The sequence below is a fragment of the Oncorhynchus clarkii genome, chromosome 33 (assembly GCF_045791955.1).
Source record: "Oncorhynchus clarkii lewisi isolate Uvic-CL-2024 chromosome 33, UVic_Ocla_1.0, whole genome shotgun sequence".
Taxonomy (NCBI): Eukaryota; Metazoa; Chordata; class Actinopteri; order Salmoniformes; family Salmonidae; genus Oncorhynchus; species Oncorhynchus clarkii.
The window spans coordinates 19,146,648-19,168,364 of NC_092179.1; the positions used below are offsets into that span (position 1 = coordinate 19,146,648).

The 21,717-nt window shown below is 44.2% G+C and overlaps 1 protein-coding gene across 2 annotated transcripts in view; it reads left to right on the forward strand.

Annotated features, from left to right (window-relative positions):
• The first annotated feature begins 2,077 nt into the window (after nucleotides 1–2,077).
• LOC139393190 (synaptotagmin-1-like) overlaps nucleotides 2,078–21,717 on the forward strand; it is a 232,308-nt gene continuing 212,668 nt past the window's right edge. For both annotated transcript variants that reach the window (XM_071141620.1, XM_071141623.1), the window contains exon 1: nucleotides 2,078–2,149. The gene's annotated coding sequence lies outside the window, so the exon portion shown is untranslated. The remainder of the gene's footprint in view (nucleotides 2,150–21,717) is intronic.

Consider the following 21,717-nt stretch of genomic DNA (forward strand, 5'->3'; position numbering starts at 1 on the left):
CCTCATTATAGCATAATCATAAGCTAAATGTATTTCTCTCAAAACATCACCACTTTTCTGGACCTGTGATGCACGTAAGAACTCATGGCGAGAAAGATGAGAATTTTCTAATTATACTGGAACATCTAAATTGTTAAAGAATTGTGTTGAACCCCCCCCCCCCCCATTCAGGACTGGTAAGGTGATTTTGTGGTTCTCACTCTGAGGTGAAGAAATGACGACTTGGTTTGCCCCTCTGTCTTCTGAATTTAAACAAGAGCCCTTTTGATAATGCATAGCAAAGTAATAGAAATGAAATTATTTTACTCATGCTTTTCATAGTGATTAGGTTATTTTATTTTCAGCGGTTTATGCCTTTAAATCATGTGGTGCACATCATGAGAATCAGTAAATGGAGAAGATGAAGAACACACACACACACGCTCAACTATAAAGGAGAGATGAGGTGGAAACCAGACGGCTGCCGCTCAATATGACATCTCCAGATTGAGATTAGCCCCTTTTCACTCCCAGAATGCCCCAAGGCTGTGTTTGACACTGTGTGTGTCTGCTTAGCCCTCCATCATGACCTTTCAGCCCAGCCAGCCCTGCTCCTCATTCAATCCCCTATTGATTCCTTCCTGGTATTTCAGAGATTTTGATTTGAGGTGCAGAGGAACACTTTCTTGAAAGTTGAACTACTGTATATTTCCTTCGTGAATTCCATCTCATTATAAATGTAAAGATCCACTAGGGAATTATGTGTATGTTGCATAATGAGGTATTGTATGCAATTTCCTGTAAAAATATATAATTTCATCAATGTTATCATGGTGCCCAGTGTTGCACATCCTCATCAAATAACTTTCCTGAAGGATACAGAGCAGACCAGAGGATAGCACTTATTGGATGGTGTTGCTGATCTCCTTCCAGGCTGTCACATGGAGTGAATAAGCATCCCCCTCCTAGTGCCTGGGTCAGAGTCACGACTCTTTCATCATTTTAATGAAATATTTCCTTGCAGTGTTTGTTGAGCTCCTCTATTGATGAGCTCTCCCCCCCTCTCTGGGGAAATCATGTCTCCTTCATGGGCATGATCTGATGGGACCTCTGTGTGTGTGTGTGTGTGTGTGTGCGTGTGTGTGTGTGTGTCTGTGTGTGTGTGTGTGTGTGTGCGTGTGCGTGTGTGTCTGTGTGTGTGTGTGTGTGTCTGTGTGTGTGTGTGTGTGTGTGTGTGTGTGTGTGTGTGTGTGTGTGTGTGTGTGTGTGTGTGTGTGTGTGTGTGTGTGTGTGTGTGTGTGTGTGTGTGCGTGTGTGTGCGTGTGTGTGTGTCTGTGTGTGCGTGTGTGTGCGTGTGTGTGTGCGTGTGTGTGTCTGTGTGTGTGTGTGTGTGTGTGTGTGTGTGTGTGTGTGTGTGTGTGTGTGTGCATGTGTGTGTGTGAATGTACAGTATGTCTTAATGTGTGTGTGCAGAGGCAAGCCAGGGTTTTCCATGCATACAGAAACCCTGCACCCTTCACCCACTCACAAGCACACACACACACCCACACAGCTCCCAAAGGGGGGATTTTTGGGAGTGTCCTTGCTTGTCATTGATGGTGTGCCCTGAGATGTTGGGCTCAGACACAGGAGGGGGTGTTATGTGTGCTGAAAGGGTCATCATACTTTACCGCCGCCAGAGCAGAGCACAACAGATCCCCCGTCCCTAGCATCTCCCCTCGACTCAGCCAATCACAGCCAAGGACTCTGTGATGTAGCGCCCCTCTCACTTGAGGGATTCCGAAGGAACTGCCGAGTGACGACGGTCCGCTTAAACAGCCCAGTCTCTCCCTTCTCTCTCTTTCTCCACCTCCTCCCTCTCTCTCTCTCTCAGCCCAGCGCTCGGTGCATCCACTGTCGTTTCTAACGGGGGATAATAGAGCGCCACCCTTACTGCTCCCTCAACTCTGGCCACAAAATAAAGGCAGCAGACGGTGACAGCATCTCAGCATTAGCAACAGGAGGTTCCTCTCTGATTTCCTCCTCCTCTCCTTTTGTCTAAAGACTCCTCCTCTCTCTGTCTCTCTCTCTCTCTCTCTCTCTCTCTCCCAGAGACTCCCTTGTTCCCTCCAGATGAGATCTTCTCCACATCCGGACGGACAGATCGGGAGCTGACAGCATGCTGTGCCAGGTAAAATGAGACATTCCCTTTCTGGGGTACCGCAAAAGTTATGGGCATGAGTAGCGTGGAGGTGAGGGAGGGGCTGTGTTTGTTTGGGTGAGTGTGATTGCTATCTGATTGATATTGAGAAGAGGAGTGGAGGGAGAGGGGCAGGGGAAGTCTACTCTCTGACAACTCCCACCGCTTTGGCGTGGCACCATTTTTGGCGCCCATTTCCTTGTGGCTGCGCCCCAGCGGGCGAGGTGTTAGCGTGGTTATTAGGAGATGGACAACTATGTACAGGTTGAAATTAGGTGATATAAGCAGAGAGATGAGTAGCTGGAGGCACGGCTCCGGAAACAGAGACCACTGTGTTGATGTCTGGGTGGATGGATGGAGGGATGAGGTGGAGGGAAGGGGGTGGAAGATGAGCAGCTGCTTTCATCCTGGGGAAGCTAATCCCTCTCACCATCAGATAAAATGGCCCGGCTGTGGCTCCGTTTTTTCCTCCTCCATCCGTCACGTGACGGGTTTATCTTTGGCATGACTTGCTTAGGGAGGAACGGAGCACACTATTGATTCGGAAAAGAGCTATAATGCCATTTGGAATAGGGAGCCAAACGTCGCTCTCAATCCTTTAACCCCTTAGTTGTGCTGCTTCCTGTTTCTGCACAGGTGTGTGGGATAAACATCATATACAGAATCTTCTTTGCACAGCAGTCTATCGCTGTTGATAAGATTGAAAAAACGTTGCGAGCCCTCGAGCTGCGAACATGGATAGCTTCTTAACATCACTCTCAGTTGGTGTCGGGTCCACTAACATGGGGCCTTTGTCACAGTGAACACACATACTGTGATAACCCCATGTACTGAGCCCAGTCTGAAACATGTCAAGCATATCCCTAGTTATTGTACTGTTGCTCTCTCTCTCTAACAAACAAGGCATGGGCACAGGTCGCCTGTTTCCCCGCCCGCCCATTATTACCTCGTATCTCAGGTGGTATGGATAAACCGGTTGCTATGAGAGTCCACCCGAGAGAGACTACCAAGCGGGTTTGCTCAGCTGTAGCCCTGGGCTCATGCAATTGAGACTCTCAGCCCCAGCCTCCCTCAGTCGCTGTGAATACATTAGCCGGGAGGTGCCCATGTCAAACTGTTGCCAGGTGATAGTAGCGAGAAGGGAAGCAACTCTCCCTCCTGCCCTCCCTCCCTGCCTCACCCTCTTGCCATCCCTCCCACCCACCCTTCCTCCTCTCCCAAATCACAATTTTCTCCCCAGCTCATTTCTCCAGACAGCAGCTTGTTGTTTACATTCTGTCTGGGAGAGCTTTGCAGACGCTTCGTTTCATAACCACTAACTGAATCAGATGTGATTGGGGAAGATGGGGCTGGTCTCTAGCTGGTGGATGCCATGTACACTGTGTTATTGTGATGACTTATTGAAACACAACAGGCAGGGAATACTTCTGTCATTCACCGGTCATATGGGAATACAGGAAACAGCGTTGTGGTAGATCTGTGTGACATGGTTTTTCCATCCGTTTACATTTATATTTCAGTCATTTAGCAGACACTCTTATCCAGAGCGACTTACAGGAGCAATTATGGTTAAGTGCCGTGCTCAAAGGCATATTGACAGAGTTTTGTTCACCTAGTCTTCTCTGGGATTTGAACCAGCAACCTTTCAGTTACTGGCCCAATGCTTTGCTACCTGCTGCCCCAATAAGGCCAATTAGGCCAATAATCCAATAAGGCCTCAAGAAACCCTAACAAGACAATGTCTGTGAGAGCAACAACTTCCCAACCAGAGAGGAAGGGGCAGATATTGAGCTCAAATAAATCAAGCATCCCCTCTGTCGCCGGAGGTAGCATCATGTTTTATCATCCTCGTTAAATCGCCAATAATGAGGAGGACTAGGAGGCTGCTGCCCCGAGCCTGATGTGCAAACAGCCCTAACCTTTTGATTCAGCCCAGGTTATTTTGGGTTTGCCTTTTCAAAACCCAAGTCTTCTGGGTCAGAAAGGGCAGCTGGCAGGATGACTTGGTGTTTGCTCAGAGCTCTTTATTTTAAACAGCTGTTGTTAATGAGAGCCGAGGATTGAGGAGGAGAAGGGGGAAGAGGGATGAGAGGGAGGAGGGGGAGGGTGCTGTTGTCATTGCAAAATAGGAGGTTAAAAATAGTCTCTGCATGATTTGACATTGTGCGGCCGTTTGGCAGCAGGTTGCTCTGAAAGGAAGTGCACCAATCAATGACATGCTCATGAAGTGGCCTGTGTTGGCCAATGATGAATGCTTCCAATATCAGGACCTGACGTCCCTCTCACCTTTCACTGTCTGCAGCGGATTCAGTTGTCCATGTCAAAGGCGACTCCACAGTAGCCTCAGAAACACTCACGTCTGCTCGCTAGATGGTACAGATACAGAACCGGCTCCAGGCATAAGCGACATGAGCAGTAAGTCATGGAAAAATGTGTTGAATTGCATGAAATCACAGAAGCTTTGAACTAAAAACTATTCTCTCTACCCCATGGCAAAATTAGTAGAATTCCAGGAAATGTACTTTAAAACATATATTTTTCTCTCAGCTGTCAAGAGGTGGGGCCACTGTACAGCCGGCCCTGTACAGATATGAGGGTGTCTGAGTGTGCCTGTCTGAGAGGTGGAAAGAGCTGCTATTTTCATCTAAAAAAAAGCTTTTATAGCCACCTATAAAAAACCATGCATTTTAGATTCCTTGAGTGTGAAGAACCATAGAGCACCTTTTAACATCCAAACCAATGACAAAGACAGAGAATCACAGAGCAGGTTGTAGTTGGCTAACCATTCTGCATGGGCCAGATACATCACTGGGGGCAAGTGGCCCACAGGGATGTGTAGTGAAGCCGGATAAATCATGTTGTGTTCAGGCAGCAAGTCGTCCCAAGGTCAGATTCACAGTAAGGGGGAGAATAGGGATGACATATCTTGTGCAACAGTGTATGTACTGTATGTGGAACAGAACTCTATACTGTCCAAATGTTGTTTTTTCCCTGGTCCAGATAGGGATGACTATTGGAAACATACCTTTGATATGTTTTATCATCTTATTTCCGAGGCATGAGTTCAGTTGCATTTCTCACACCTCTAATTCAAACAGACAACGGGGCTCAGTGAGGACGGTGTGATAGCCCCTGGACAGATCAAAGGGAACGCTCTTGTCTGTGGTTTTCTCTTCTGAATTCTGCCCCTGTTTAGCTCCTGGGCCAGCTACCCTCTCTGACCTTTCCCCTCTGAAATCCTTTAAACAAGGCTTCAAACAACAACCATACAATGTAATCTCACTGCCAGCACCTGTAACTTTGCCATAGGGCCAACTGTCATGAAATACACTACATGACCAAAAGTATGCTGACACCTGCTCGTCGAACATCTCATTCCAAAATCAAGGTCATTAATATGGATTTGGTCCCCCCTTTGCTGCTATAACAGCCTCCATTATTCTGTGGAGGCTTTCCGCTAGATGTTGGAACATTTCTGCGGGGACTTTCATCCACTGTCGTTTCTAACGGGGGATAATACAGTGCCACCCGTACTGCTCCCTCAAAGCTGGCCACACACTAAAGGCGGCTTCCATTCAGCCACAAGAGCATTTGTGAGGTTGGGCAATGATGTTGGGCGATTGGGCCTGGTTCGCAGTCAGGTTTACAATGAATTCCAAAGGTGTTTGATGTCAGGGCTCTGTGCAGGCCAGTCAACTTCTTGCACACCAATCTGGACAAACCATTTTTGTATGAGCCTTGATTTAAGCACGGGGGCATTGCCCTGCTGAAACAGGAAAGGGCCCCAAACAACTATTCCTCCTCCACCAAACTATACAGTTGAAACTCTGCATTGGGGCAGGTAGCACTCTCCAGGCATCTGCCAATCCCAGATTAATCTGTCAGACTGCCAGATGCTGAAGCGTGATTCATCACTCCAGAGAACGCGTTTCCACGTTCTAGAGTCCAATGGTGGCAAGCTTTACACCAGTCCAGCCATCGCTTGGCATTGCATATGGTGATCTTAGGCTTGTGTGCGGCTGCTCGGCCATGGGAACCGATTTCATGAAGCTCTCGACAAACAGTCCTTGTGCTGACATTCAAGAGGCAGTTTGGAACTCGGTAGTGAGTGTTGCAACCGAGGACAGATGATTTCTACGCACTATGTGCTTCAGCATGCGACAGTCCCGTTCTGTGAGCTTGTATGGCCTACCACTTCGCGGCTGAGCCGGTGTTGCTTTTATATGCTTCCACTTCACAATAGCAGCCCTTACAGTTGACCCGGGCAGCTCTAGAAGAGCAGAAATTGATGAACTGACTTATTGGAAAGGTGGCATCCTATGACGGTGCCACGTTGAAAGCCCCTGAGCTCTTCAGTGAGGTCATTCTACTGCCACTGTTTGTCTATGGAGATTGCATGGCTGTGTGCTCAATTTTATACACCTGTCAGCAATGGGTGTCGCTGAAATAGCCGAATCCACTCATTTGAAGGGGTGTCCACATTATTTTGTGTGTATGTAGTGTCTAGCTAAGCATTGAGTTCCAATGCATTTGTATCAGTAATGTATTTGGCTACCAACACCACTAGAACATTGCTGTTTAAAAGAGTGTGTAGTAGGGGAGATAGTGAACATAGTACATAGTGAACAATGAGATATTGCCTTCTTGACTCAATGGCATGTTGACGGTTGGTTTCAGGCAAGGAGGGATTGGTGGAGGGAGGAGCTCTCATTTGAGCTTGTTACCATGGTGCTACATTCACTACAGTATGCCCACAGTCAACCAATGTGATGTAAGATCCTTATTCAAACAACTGGATCACTGGTGAGCATGAAACTCGAATGGCTTGTTGCACTTTGAAACACTTTGTTAGCATTGAATTCTGGCCTATCGATCTCTGTTTTGTTTGTGATGGCTTATTTCTGGCTGGGCTTGGTCCTGTGGTATTACTCTGTTATAAGGCCCGGCTCTGATAGTCTAATTAGGCTGGTCTGAGGCTAAATCCTGATACAAGGCTCAGTGTTTAACAAGGTCTACGGAACTCAGGGCTCCTTGATCTCTGTTAGACCTGGGGAGATAAGGCAGAGATTACATAATCAATGAGGCCTTTACTATAATACAGACCCAGTGCACACCACACTCAACATTTCTTGACAATGCAATGGCTGGCACTGCTGATGCTGGGTTGTAATTGCAGAGAGCTAGGGTGAATGAGTGGCATGGACACCTTTGTTTTGTGGTTTTGCTCCAGTTCTGTCTCAGACCCTGAATGTGCTGTATGTACAAAGGATATCGTGATGAGTTTGAAAGTGACTCACTGACACTGAACTCAACTGGGTGAGGGTTAAGATCCTTCCCTTCACGTGGAAGTCATTGGTGCAATAACAAAGCATAAAAACAAACAGCTCTTTTTGATGAGGCCCAATCTGTTTAGCCTACAGCTGTTGTTGTCCAACGTTTCTATTCATATTTACAGAGTGCGCTGTGCTGAAAACAGTTGCTGTTCCATTGCAGTTAGTCCTGTGGACCCAATGACTGTAGACAGGCTGGAAACGGTGTGTTTAATGAGGCCTGTAGAAGTGCACCGTCTATATTGGAGATGTCTGTCTCCTATTTTAGCCACAACAATGGAATGAAGAAGCGCATGAAGTGACAATTCAAAACAATTGAATGGTTTCACCGTAGTCAAAACTAATGAACACCAACATTTCATCATCCTGCATGCAGGATGATTTTTTTTATTGAGGAGGAATCCAAACTAACTGGTAAATGAGAGAAGTACAGAAGAGAGATAGCATAGTAGGTGCTATCTAGAACCCAAAGAGGGAACCCTTTTTGGTTCCAGGTAGAACCTTTTTGGGTTCCATGCAGAACCCTTTTCCGGCCAGAACCCTTTTCCAGCCATTCTGCCGGACATTTGAACTTCAATGTCCGGCAGTCTTCACCTGTTCAAGCATCCTTTAGTGTATGGCCAAATCAAAGATAGGTATTGTCATTTATAAGGGGTGGGAGAGGTATAAACAGGGGAGAGGGAGAAAATGGTGGGCAACGAAATGTATAATAATTGTCAGCCAACAAACTTACTGTACTACCCCCCTGAAAGCTGTCATTTCAAAATACCTTCAAGAGGAAATTGCTTTTCCTTTCTACATTTTTTTAATATCCAGATTTTTTACTGGATATTGCAGGGACAAGTTATTAGAGTTTAATACCATCTGAATGGGCAAATCTTCTCAGAGAGACCAGCCCTGGAGGAGAAATTCTCAATGCCGAGCTTCTGAGCATATCAATAATTACTAAGCCGAGCCACAGAGGTGGGTTGGAGGACATTTTGACTGTTTTATGAATGAATAAGGAACGGGAGCAGCATGCCATTTACCTCCCCTCTTCTCCCCTCTCCCACTTTCCTAAAATGCTCACACTCATCCACTCCGTCCTGTGTCACACCTAGCCGGAGGGTAAGGGAATCATGGCATCCCAAGATGCATCTGTGGCCAGCATGCAATGAGTTGATAAAAGAAAGCTAATATAACAGAGGATGCTGTTTCACTTTACCATGTCTAGTATCTAGTAATGACTGTCTGAGTTGTACAATGCTTTTTGACTAACATGGTTTGGACAGTCTCGTCAGAGCGATAAGACTTGTTTCGGTGGGCACAGTGGGGGTGAGTCATATTGTGACCCTCATTCATCAGAGCCATGACCACAGAGAAAAAACCCTTTCACTGCTTTATAAGGTTAACAATAAAAAGAGGATCAGGAAATTGGCGCATGCCGTTGTATTACATTTAGGGTGCAAAGACATGACAACTAGACTGAATAGCTTCTTAATACCGTATCTATTTGGACAAAGCAGCCTAGTCTGAGTACAGAAGATCCACGTTGCGAGTTATTGAAGAGCTGCTTTATGTTGTTAAATTGCATTTTTCTATAAAAGTACGTTCAGTTACTTATCTCCCGTCCCTCTGTTGAAACCCCTCAAATAGGGCCAGCATGACAGCTTCGAAATGAGAGAAACTACTTCCAAGAGATTGGCCTCTGAGCTATTGCACAGCAACAACAACAGCAAGTGCCTCTGGTGCCCTTGGAAGACGCATGAGTCATAAAGGACAGGACAGGCAGTAATGTACAAGACACAGCGCCACCACCAAGACGTACACGCAATTACAGTCAATGTCTTACTGCTGCATCCATGTCAGAAAACATCCTTCGTTGAGTTTGTGTGGCCATACTAACCTGATTAGCGTATTAGAAACGAATGACATCAGTACATGTGGGTATGGGCGGTCTTTTCTGTGTACAGATCATAGCTTCCTTTTGCCCATACATCCTATACCCCTAACATTGATTATACACAGTGTATTTAATGTCTGGTTCTTGACCTCCCTCCACCCTGATATGCTTCAGTAGGAGGATATTTGGTTGGATGAATCCCACACTAACCAATGGCATTCCTCTATTGTTTTACTACCAGCCAAGGTCATTGTTGATCCTTGTTGATTATTTACTAAGGATGAACGAAATGTGATATTCTGCTGTTATTGAATCTACAAATACACTTAGTGTGGCCATAATGTGTAGTAAACAGTGTAATCTGGTATATAGATGCCAGTGTCCCTCCCTACTGAAGAACAAGGCTGTAGTAAACATTATAGCTGCTAGACCAATGGCAGCCCCAGCCTGTCTCATATTAGAATGGAACTCCCCTTCTGGTCATGGCTCGACTAGACCCTGATTGAGGAGGAATGTCGAGTGATAAGAAAAATGTATACCTCTCCACCACCTGCCCCCCCCCCCCCCCCCCCCCCCCCCCCCCCCCTCTTTGGAATGAATAGCCAGTGTCGAGCTCCAGTGATTCTCCATTACTGACGGTGGAAGGTGTGTGTGCCTTTTGTGGCCGCCTGCCGAGATTAGCCTCTGATACAAACATCCTTGTTTGTCGCCATGGCAACCAAGTCTCCCGCCTGCCGTGGGTTGTCATGCCGCCTCTTCCTCCCTCACCCCTCCCTCTTGCTCCCCTGTGAGCACTGTAGATGAACACAAGCAGTTCCCTGTTACAAGCCACAACGTGCTCCATCTAGTTATCTCCCTAATCTGTAAAATGAGCCTCTCCTCCCTCTTCCAGTCCACTGTCTTTCAGGCTGCTGCGTTTACATTACACCCCAAGTCATGGCTCTTCAATTTTTCTCTCTTGCCGCTAAAATATGAAATTGCCCCGTGAGCAGAGCTTGTGTCAATTGCTAGAATAATAACATAGCAAAATAAGCCCATAGCTCTGCCTCTGCCATGGTCAGAATGGAAAAAAAATAAGCTGAAAATAGCACAACTAACATAGTTTCATATTTTGTTTGTTTGGTCCCCCCTCCCTCCATCAATGGAACAGTTTGATGAATTTGGGGATCCTCTGAAGGACGAGGCAAATGAGGAGGCTTGCTTACGGAACGGCGCATCCCACTGGGCACACACCAGTTGAATCAACGTTGTTTTCACGACATTTCAATGAAATGACGTGGAACTAACGTGGAATAGACGTTGAATTGACGTCTGTCCAGTGGGACGCATCGTCAGAAGAGAGAGAGAGCTAGGCTTCTCCGGAGCCAGACAGAGAGGAGGCCTCCCCAAAACATGTCCACCCAGTCAGACGGAAAACAACACTTAGTACCACAGCGCCAAGAGGGCAACTCGCCCCATTGGTGATAATAGCTAGGCATCTGGTTAAATTTGATACACTGTAATGCTAGCTCTGTGTCTAGTCTGAAGTCTGGAGTGTAGTAACAGGTAATATTCCTCTCCATTAAACCTTGGGACTTTTGTATTGCACAGCTTGAAGCATACGATTTAAAGCTTGAATAAATGTAGAGAATGTAGAACAGTTGCATATCTGGCCATTTTTATCACATTTGGCAGCTATTGAATGAAATCCCATATTATAGCATTAATAGAGGCCATTTTCTCCTCTCTTCAGTGGGCGGTAGCTGGAGAGGCCATATTGTTGCTGGTGGAAAAATCTCAGAGCATACATTTGCTGTTCCTTATCTCCTAAATGTACTCATTACCTTGACATCCATCCCCTGCACAGATTGGCCTTGAATTTCTAATGGAACATGGCTGTCCCCTCCCAAATGCACGGTGATAGATTCCCAACCCAGGTTCTAACTCTCGCCACTGCTCTCGCCATTGATTTTGACTTCACTCTTCATCCAGATGAATACTCTTAAGGAGAGAAAAAAACTAAGGAAGATAAGATCTGGGGAAAAAATAGAACTTCCTCCTACAGTATAGAGACTTTCTGTGGCCATGTCCCCTCTGAAATGAAGGCATATCAAACCCAGAGCAAGGCTCTGCTAGCATCGCTCGGCTGCCTACAAGACCACCACAGCAATCTCAACAAATAGCTGTTTGCTCAGCGCACAGAGGACCCCACTCAGGGGGTTTGCCGTCATTGTTCCACCACTACAAAAGTGAGGCAGCCATCAATAACAAACAGTTGTGGGCGTAAATTGGGTGTGCAGTTTCCCCCTGGCTTGCAGTTTGATTGATTGTAATGGGCAGTGAGATGAAGAAGGGAAGTGTGTGTCCAGGCCAGAAGGAGGGAAGGCTTTTAGATAGATCTCAGCTGGGTCTCGTCTGGCCTTGTCCACCTGCTATGTCTCCCCAGCATGGGGCCAACACCTAGCAACACCTAGCACAACCAACAGCAAATTACTGCTACAAGATTGACTATATGGATGGGCAACAGCTGTCTTCTAGGGCATGGAACATGCGTAACACCCATTTCCTTCCCCTGTTGAAAGTCTATACTCTTCGCATTTGCTACTGGGAACCAAGTACTAACGTGCCAAACCATTCCATTCATGTCAATCTTTTTTCCCGGCGGTTTATTTTAATTGCATATTATATGCAAATTGGTGCAGAATGATATAGTACTCAACTGAATGATAGCAGAGATATTATAATGGAAGATTTCCTCATGTTTTTATCTCAGAAACATACTCAGTCACTAAGAAACGTTGATTATGCATGCATTGTGCATTGTAAAACAAACTCTTGAGGCTGCTGGCATTAATGACAATTATGCTAATGTGGGAAACAATCAAGGTATTTCACCCCAGTCCAGATGCATGTGGAACATGCAGCATTGTTACAGATGTTGCTCAGCAAATGATTTATCTGCTTCCTTCCATGGAGTGTAAATGTGGTCAATCATACGTCAAAATGGTCCTCACATGTTCCTTATCAGCATCAGTGTTATGGCATCAATGTCATTCATGATTTCCTTACATTCTGAAAGTTTGACAATATATAAAAAGGTTTTATTGAATAAGCATTATGTGTTACCCCTTTACACACGTGGGAATTGGCCTATATGGATATGGCTCAATTGAAATGTTTCTTGCAGAAGAAGTATGAAAAGCACATGTATAACCATGGTAGCAATTGAAAGGAAACCGTTTGGAGATCAAAGGTCAATCCAAACACCACACTGTTTTATGTGCATTTTGCATTTACTGTACTTTTCACAGCATTTATTGACAAGGAAATCTGAAAATACTCTGGATACATTCAGTAACATGATACGAATATTCCTGGAAAATGTGTTGTAGGTGCAACGTACTGTACGACAAAAGGATGACAAAGGTTTGAGTGAGAGGACTAACTGGTGTCTCCAAGTGGCCACAAACCTCTCCAAACTAAGCAATTGCAACGGACTTTATGACCCAAAGAAGAGTCTTGAACTATAAGATGTTTTTAGCTCTCCTAGCTGTGCTGTTGAGGAACTACAGCAAGCACACTTGTAGTTGTTTTGTCTGGAACACAACCCTGCATCCATGTCATCACACAAAAAAAGGTCCATTATAAATCGCAATCTGGGTCAGGTGGGCATGATTTGAAAGCTTGTTCTATTGCCAACATGACTAGCTAAGTTATAAAATATGATCTCACAGTGTTAGGCTTTCACCAGGCAATTCAGAGAAACAGAACGTAATATTGGTGCCATAGAAAGGAGCATTCAGGTGCGTGGGCGGCGGCAAATTTTCTTCACATGCACACATATGCTCATTCTGTTCAGAACAACCCAGTGTATGACGACATGTCATCTTGTAACTGTACATCAAACATAGTGACCATAGTCGTTGAATCTGAATATGACATGAGTTTTATGATTTGGAGATGTGAAGGGCACATTTGGACTCACGAGTGTTTAGCTTGCTTGTATGACATCAAAGCAGTACTTATTATAATGCAGTATTTATTATAATCCTCAACGTCTCATCTTTCAAAAATATATACATTGAGTCCTCTTAATTTACAGCATTCCCCTCTCTCTGTCAACAAAAAATGTGCAAAAGTAGCCCGATTAGCGGGAGGGGTGGTTCAACTTCAGAACGTCTATCAGTCAAAACCCATACAGAGCTCTGAATCGCAGAGCCATAGCTCTGACATTATGTTCCTATTTAGGTGCTTATTAGTGCCCAAATATGCTATTTTCAACCTGTATACATACGGGTATGACGGTAAAGGGTTACTACACTAGAATAGATGTATTTACTCACAATGTACTCACAAAAGAACAACAGACAAATAAAAAAATACCACATATTCTTGAAAATGAAAGAGCAGGAACTTGTCCGCCTGCCAGCAGTAGCCACTAAACACCACGGGTCCTGGCTACATAGAGGGTTTTTAAAACGGTTTCTATTTAGTGGCCGGAAGGAGGCAAGGACGGCCTCAATGTCAGAGCTCTCCCCCACCGTGCTTAGTCCATCTGGGCCTCAGGGGCCCCACTCACATATTCCGAGACTCTTCAATCAACAACCTAGCAACCCAGCCTCCCCGCGCGGCTGCCCAACCCTGCTAAGAATCCCCTGGGGGCCGTGGGGTACAACCTAGCACAGACACTCATGACCCTCCAGATGGTGACTAAACCCAGCCTTATCTGTGCAGCATGCACAGACCTGTACATCATATGGATAAAACAAGAAAGTCAGTGGTTCTGCACCAGTCACTCCAGCTTTGTGAATTCATAAAGGCATCCAGGCCATTAACACACATGGGTTCATTAGAGGCTCTTAAAGACGTGAGGTTCATTTGCACATTAGCATTCCCACCCATAGAGGCTGGAGTCGTTCACTCTTTATGATAACTCAAGCAGAGTAGTTAATTTGCCTATTCAGATGATGGAGAGATGGCTGCAGTGCTGCGTCACTGCCGCTAGATACTGCTGCAACCTGAAATGTGATAGCCCCTTTTGATGAATCAGTGGCCACCAGCAGACTGACTCTTGTGACGTGATGTCATCTGAATCTGTTCATATGTAAATATACAATTATGTCATTATTGGAACATGGATAAAGGAGATTGGAACTGAGCTCAAATATTGTGTGAGGCAGGAGCTATTTCGGGAGAAAGAGGGAAGAGTGGAGTGCGTTTGAGTGGCCCTGAATTAGCACCCCATTGCACCAGCCGTCTGCAATTGCATATAACTCACGCGGGGCACCAAGGCCTTACATCTGTGCCGATGCCTCTGCCAAGCTTCTACACCCTCATGAAAAAGTACTACTGATCACTACTTCACAAGAGCTACACAAAACCTTCTGGTTTTACTACTTGATTACTATTGCGATGTCTAGTAAACCAGTAGTAACTTATGTAGTAATGAGTGATACTTTGGGACGTTTCACTACTGGTGAACACTACATATTTCCTATTCAAATCACTACATTCATCTCACTTAATGACTACTGTGTAACTACTGAGCTTTCTGGAATCTACAACACATGTTCACTACGGAATTACTACGTAGTGCCTACAAAATACTGCTGTAGGCCTACTCAATCCCTATTGAGTTACTACTGCCATTTGTGTGTGTAGAGTTGCCAATACTGATCACTTCTGAATAGCTCCTGATCCTTTTTATTTTCCTACAAACCCTTTTGAATTGCTACTGAAAACAGACACATTTACCTATTTAAAATCACAATTGACATCTTCTTGTTTCACCATTGTGTCACCTCTAGACTAGTACACATGTTATTTCCTCAAGTTTCTAGCTGTAGTTAAGTCATCAAACAAGAAATAATAAGCTTTTACAAACGTAACTGCATTTTTAAAATGTATTAAACGAATTACATATTAAATGACATACGAACACATTCTTTTATCCCTTTGAACCCGTGTCTTCATTCAGCATCGACTTAGCTATCTTCAGATACTCTTTTTTTGTTGCAGCCATATTTCTCCACCATGTAACCTTTTAGAAAATAAAGACAAGCACAAGAGACAACCAATTATAAGCCTTTATCAATCATCTGCTAACAGAGGTCCAATAAGGCAACACAGAAAAACATTTGATAAACAATGTTACTCTTACTAACAATGGCCCCAAGTCTTCTTATGTCGAGGGCCTCCTTGGCTGGCAGGTCAAAATAGGTAAGTGGAATGTGTATGTATACCAATATGAACATAGTGCACATTTCCATTCAAACACACATACAGTACTTATTAGCTAGCGTGATTAAAACAGAGCCTACATAGCTACATTTCAATGTGGCTAGCAAACAGCTAAGCTAAACATGGATAGCAATCTTTTTAATGTGGTAAAAAAGTTATTTAAACAGTTAAACAACGACATGAAAATATTCATAAAACATAAAGGAAAGTTAAAACTTATAGATGGTGCCAGAATAAGGGCTATGAAAGACAGGATGACAAAGGATGGAAGATCATTACATTCGGAATTGTCAAAAACAGTAGCTAACAGTAGCTAACTACTTCCTGCTTTGTCTTCTTTGGTGGTCACAAAAAGCCGGTGTAGTCTGACTTCAGTGTTGTGACAACTTATTTACTACCAACTTCAAGTAGCACAAATCTCTACCTGATTACTACTGGAAACTACTGTTTTCCTACTGAACCCTACAAAACTCTACTTGTGTATCTTGAGTTGTGCATAAGCTACATCTTCACTACACAATCCCTACAGGTCTCTACATAGTCACTCCTGCACGAATAGGTTTTGTTCAGGAATTCAATAGTACTTTTTCATGAGGGTTTGGAATTAGTTTGGCCTTAGTAACCTGGTGTTTGCTCTTGTCTCGGTGCAATGTCATGGAGTCAACATCTTTTTTTGTATGGGGGGAGGGGATAATTCACCATTGACTGGTCAGACAGGAAGGAAGCATAAGAAAAAAGTGTATCAGTGTTGTTAAACTGTATTTGGACATACTAATATCAGAGCTTATTGTCGTGATGTGTGTGGTATTGGCAATGGAGGTTAGCAAAGTGGTTTGCTTTGTTCCCGGAATTGGACAGAAAAATCCCCTTCTCTCCTGTCATCGACTGTTGCAAACTGGTGGCTCTTGATTGACCCCTGTCTGCGCAGCGTGACAGAAAATTATGTTGTCTCTGTCGGAACAGTAAACACACTCAACAGCCAACTCCATCTCATGCCACAGATCACAGTACACTGAGTGACTCTGTCTACTATTCCTCCACTTGCTATCACTTCCTTGTTTGCCTCTATTTCTCCCCCCACTCTCTCTGTCGCACTCCTCCTTATCTCCATCTCTTTCGCTCAATATATATTTGTCACACTCTCCATAGATGCAGCTCTTCACTAGACACAAAGCCATAGGCAACATTTACCATTCATTAAGCTTGCGGGACATTCACAAAATGAATATGTGTGTGCGTGGTCATACATTGTCCTGTCTTGGTTATCTCCATTCATTTCCTGTCCCTTATAGTTGCCCCTGGATGCAAAAGTATTGTTTCCGCCCAGCGCCTGGTGTTGGTCTGCTTAAGCAAACATACTTTGAAGTTGATTTGACAAATTGTTTGTGTTCCAGATGCACTGAGTCCTTTGGCCCCAGGGCGCCATTTGCAGAACGCAACAATTTTACCTTTGCCTTGACCAATAGCTTTGTTTGGCTTCTATCAAAGGAAGCAGACTTGTTCTGAATCAGACCCGGATGCACAGTGCCTTCCAAAACTATTCATCCCCCTTGGCATTTGTCCTATTTGTTGCGTTACAACGTGTAATTTAAATTGACTTTCATTTGGATTTCATGTAGTGGTCATAAAGAAAATAGTCCAAATTGGTGAAGTGAAATGAAAAAATTACTTGTTTAAAAAAATGAAAAACAATTTAAAATGTAAAAGTGGTGCGTGCATATGTATTCACCCCCTTTGCTATGAAGCCCCTAAATAAGATCTGGTGCAACCAATTACCTTCAGAAGTCACATGATTAGTTAGATTGCACACAGGTGGACTTTATTTAAGTGTCACATGCTCTGTCACATGATCTCAGTAAATATACACCTGTTCTGAAAGGCCACAGTGTTTGCAACACCACTAAGCAAGGAGCACCACCAAGCAAGCGGCACCATGAAGACCAAGGAGCTGGCCAAACAGGTCAGGGACAAAGTTGTGGAGAAGTACAGATCAGGGTTAGGTTCTAAAAAAATATCAGAAACTTTGAACATCCCACGGAGCACAATTAAATCCATTATTAAAAAATGGAAAGAGTACGGCACAACAACAAACCTGCCAAGAGAGGGCCGCCCACCAAAACTCACGGACCAGGCAAGGAGGGCATTAATCAGAGAGGCAACAGAGAGACCAAAGATATACCTGAAGGGTCTGCAAAGCTCCACAGCTGAGATTGGAGTATCTGTCCATAGGACCACTTTAAGCCGTACACTCCACAGAGCTGGGCTTTACAGAAGAGTGGCCAGAAAGAAAGCCATTGTTTAAAGAAAAAAATAAGCAACCACATTTGGTGTTCGCAGAAAGGCATGTGGGAGACTCCCCAAACATATGGAAGAAGGAACTCTGGTCAGATGAGAATAAACTTCAGCTTTTTGTCCATCAAGGAAAACGCTATGTCTGGCGCAAACCCAACCCCTCTCATCACCCCGAGAACACCATCTCCACAGTGAAGCATGGGGGTGGCAGCATTATGTTGTGGGGATGTTTTTAATTGGCAGGTACTGGGAAACTGGTCAGAATTGAAGGAATGATGGATGGCGCTAAATACAGGAAAATTCTTGAGGGAAACCTGTTTCAGTCTTCCTGAGATTTGAGACTGGGACAGAGGTTCACCTTCCAGCAGGACAATGACCCTAAGCATACTGCTAAAGCAACACTTGAGTGGTTTAAGGGGAAACATGTAAATGTTTTGAAATGGCCTAGTCAAAGCACAGACCTCAATCCAATTGAGAATCTGTGGTATAACTTAAAGATTGTTGTACACCAGCAGAACCCATCCAACTTGAAGGAGTTGGAGCAGTTTTGCCTTGAGGAATGGGCAAAAATCCCAGTGGCTAGATGTGCCAAGCTTATAGAGACATACCCCAAGAGACTTGCAGCTGTAATTGCTACAAAAGGTGGCTCTACAAAGTATTGACTTTGGGGCGGGGGGGGGAAGAGTTATGCACGCTCAAGTTTTTTTGTCTTATTTCTTGTATGTTTCCCAATAAAAAATATTTTGCATCTTCAAAGTGATAGGCATGTTGTGTAAATCAAATGATACAAACCCCCCAAAAATGTATTTTAATTCCAGGTTGTACGGCAACAAAATAGGGAAAATGCCAAGGGGGGTGAATACTTTCGCAAGCCACTGTATTTTCATTGGACATCTAACTTCTGGAAATCTCCAAAGTGATCATCAGAGGATCTGTTCAATAACTGAGTCTCGTGAATCACACTAATGCTCCCTTAAATCCCTCTGAATTACAAATTTCAGCCCAGTTTGTCAGGTAATGTTATTTAAAATGTGATGTCAAGTTGTACTGGGGCTTAGGGGGGCAGTGGCTCCGGTAATCTGATACAGCCAGTGAACTAGTGGTTTAAACACTGAATCGATGCCAACGTGTCTCCAAAGTCTCATTGATTTTTCACATGTGCAGCTAAATAAGCAGTGTCTTGGTGCTGTGCCAGGATAGGGATCAAAAACTCCTCTTTTCCTCCTACATGACTACATTAGACTTCTATTCACAGACAGAGAACAGGGAAGTCCCATGACATCTTGTTGTCTCTCTATATAAGGCCAGACAAGGTTATCTTGCATATGTATTTACTCTGTAACTTGTTACCATTAGATGTTGAGGAGTGTCATGACGTTGCCCTCTTTGAGTACAGCGAGCACCATCACCCGCCATCACCGGTTCTACAACCAGACTGCTGTGGTCAGAGGTCGTAAATTCCTGAGAAGACCTCATGGACATACAGTTATAGAGAGTCGTTTTTCATGGAGACAAAGGAAATCCTTCCACCTCACAGAACCTGAGGTACGAACAAAGTTCATGTTCCTGAGAAAGTGTAAAAGATCGGTGAAGTATCCAGCTACGAACTGGTCCGTTTGTCACAACTTGGGAAGCTCAAGAGAGACAGTGTGGCCACATTATCATAATGCTGTTTATATAATAGCCTCAGATATGAGGTTTACATCTAATTGTTGTATTAGATGAATGAGTGAGTATGATACTGTTTGTATAATTGTGTAATATGATTGTGGACTGTTTAATGAAGAAAAATACAACTCCCTTTTGATTTGAACTAAATCAGAGGACCGCCCCTGAGCCCAGTTAGTGTCAGACATCCTGGGACAGCCCTCTTCGGCCCTTCCGAATAAAACCCAACTTTGAGAAATTGTCACCAGACCATGTTTTTCTCCATTAGGAGGGGACAAAGGTTGTAGACCAAGCTTACCTCAATTACGAGATGGCTAAAGGTGTAGACCATTGCTGAATCTTTTTAACCATGCCTTGTGGTTAAACTCTTAGACTATCGATACCGACAGAATAAGAACAAGTCTTTGATATTGATTACTAGTCTGCAGCTAGGAATTCGGCATCATTGAATGCGAAGAACGACAACCACCGAAACATCCATTCTATAACAAATGTCACTTTGAACTATCCCCTCTAACCAAGACAGAGAGAGAGAAGGAGAGAGACGGACAATTCCACAAAAGAAAGACTTTTCACCAGCGATCAAGACGATACACTGAGCGTAAATATATATATTGATTGCAATTGTTCCCAAATGAGTGAGCGTTCATCTGTAAGGATTAGCATTTCAATTGTTATAATTATTAACTCTTTAGTGACTTCTTAGTCGACCCCCACTCCCCTTTTGTCTAACAATCCGCCATGCCGGTTCAGCCCACTAGGGCACATTCTATAATTTCATGTAACCATATTTACTGTTTGTTTATGCATTTCTGTGAATTACTTAGTTAGTAATAAATACATGATTTAAGACAATTGATGTATGGATGACTCATAGTGAAGACTGGGTTCGTGCAGATAACCAACAATTCACAACGTTTGGAATGAGACTAACGTGAGGTAAAATAAATAAATCATTAATCAGAAGACTATTGATCGAATATGAAAATATCTGAAAGGTTATATTGGGAAATTATAACTTTGTAATCTGAATACTTTCCTTGGTGCCCCAACTTCCTAGTTAATTACAGTTACATGATTATTCAGTTTAATCGAGTAACTAATTACAGAGAATCTTTGATAAAAACAAAGTCTTCAGTTTAATGATAGTAAAGACACGACAGGAGGAATGATTGGTAAGGTGTGTTAGCTAGTAAAGGGGTGATGGTTGAATCGGAGTGTGTAGCAGGCCTTTCATGCCATCCAGATAACACCTCTAGTTCCAGGGTGCTCTCCCAATGTTTCCCCACACTCCATGTGGAACCCTGGACCCAGTCCCTGTTCTGCTCGGCTAGCCTGGACACCAGCCCTATCAGGGTCTCATGTTTCACACCACACCACACCTCCCTCTCTGCCTGGCTGAAAGGCATGTCCTCCACAGGGCGGAACACCTCCGTCACCAGGGGGGAGGTGACACCAAGTTGTGTGGACTTAATGATGGGGCTGACGTTTACAGAACAGGGCCAACTGCATCACTTCTCCAGTGCATCATCTGTTCTCCCTCTCACCTCAGCCCCCACACAGTCACAAACCTATTTATGTGCATGTGTGACTGTGAGCGTGCCTTTGACATGTCTTACTAGCATCATCATTGACAGGTATGAAATACCATATTATTATGTTTGTCCGTGGGAGGTTTGGCTGACAGAAAACACAGTATCCCGCCATCAGTCAGGAAGTCAATGTGTCAGATGTTTTATTCAAGACAGCTGGGTGTATTTCTGGCACCTGGCTGGTCCATCTGACCCACATCAAACAGCCCAGACACCTGTTCTACAAAGACACTGGGCTGTTTATCTGCCCCTCCCCCTCAGTCTGATCAGATGAAAGGAAAAGGAAACTTTCTACCAGGGGAACATTGGCTGAGATCCAAAGTTTATTTCAAAGAATGATATCTCTTTGTGGGTCATTTGCGTTGATCAAATCACTCGTTTTGTCGTTCCCTTTGGGACCAAAAGATGTATCTGTCTGTTTAGCCGCCATTGTCTGTGCTTCCATTGTCCTTGCCAATGGCAGCATTCAACTCAACTGCCACAGAACTGACAGGTCCATCTAGACAAACGTCAAAAGATACATCAGGCCTCGTATCTCTGACTATCTGCCTTCAGTGTTGGTGACACGAAGTGGAG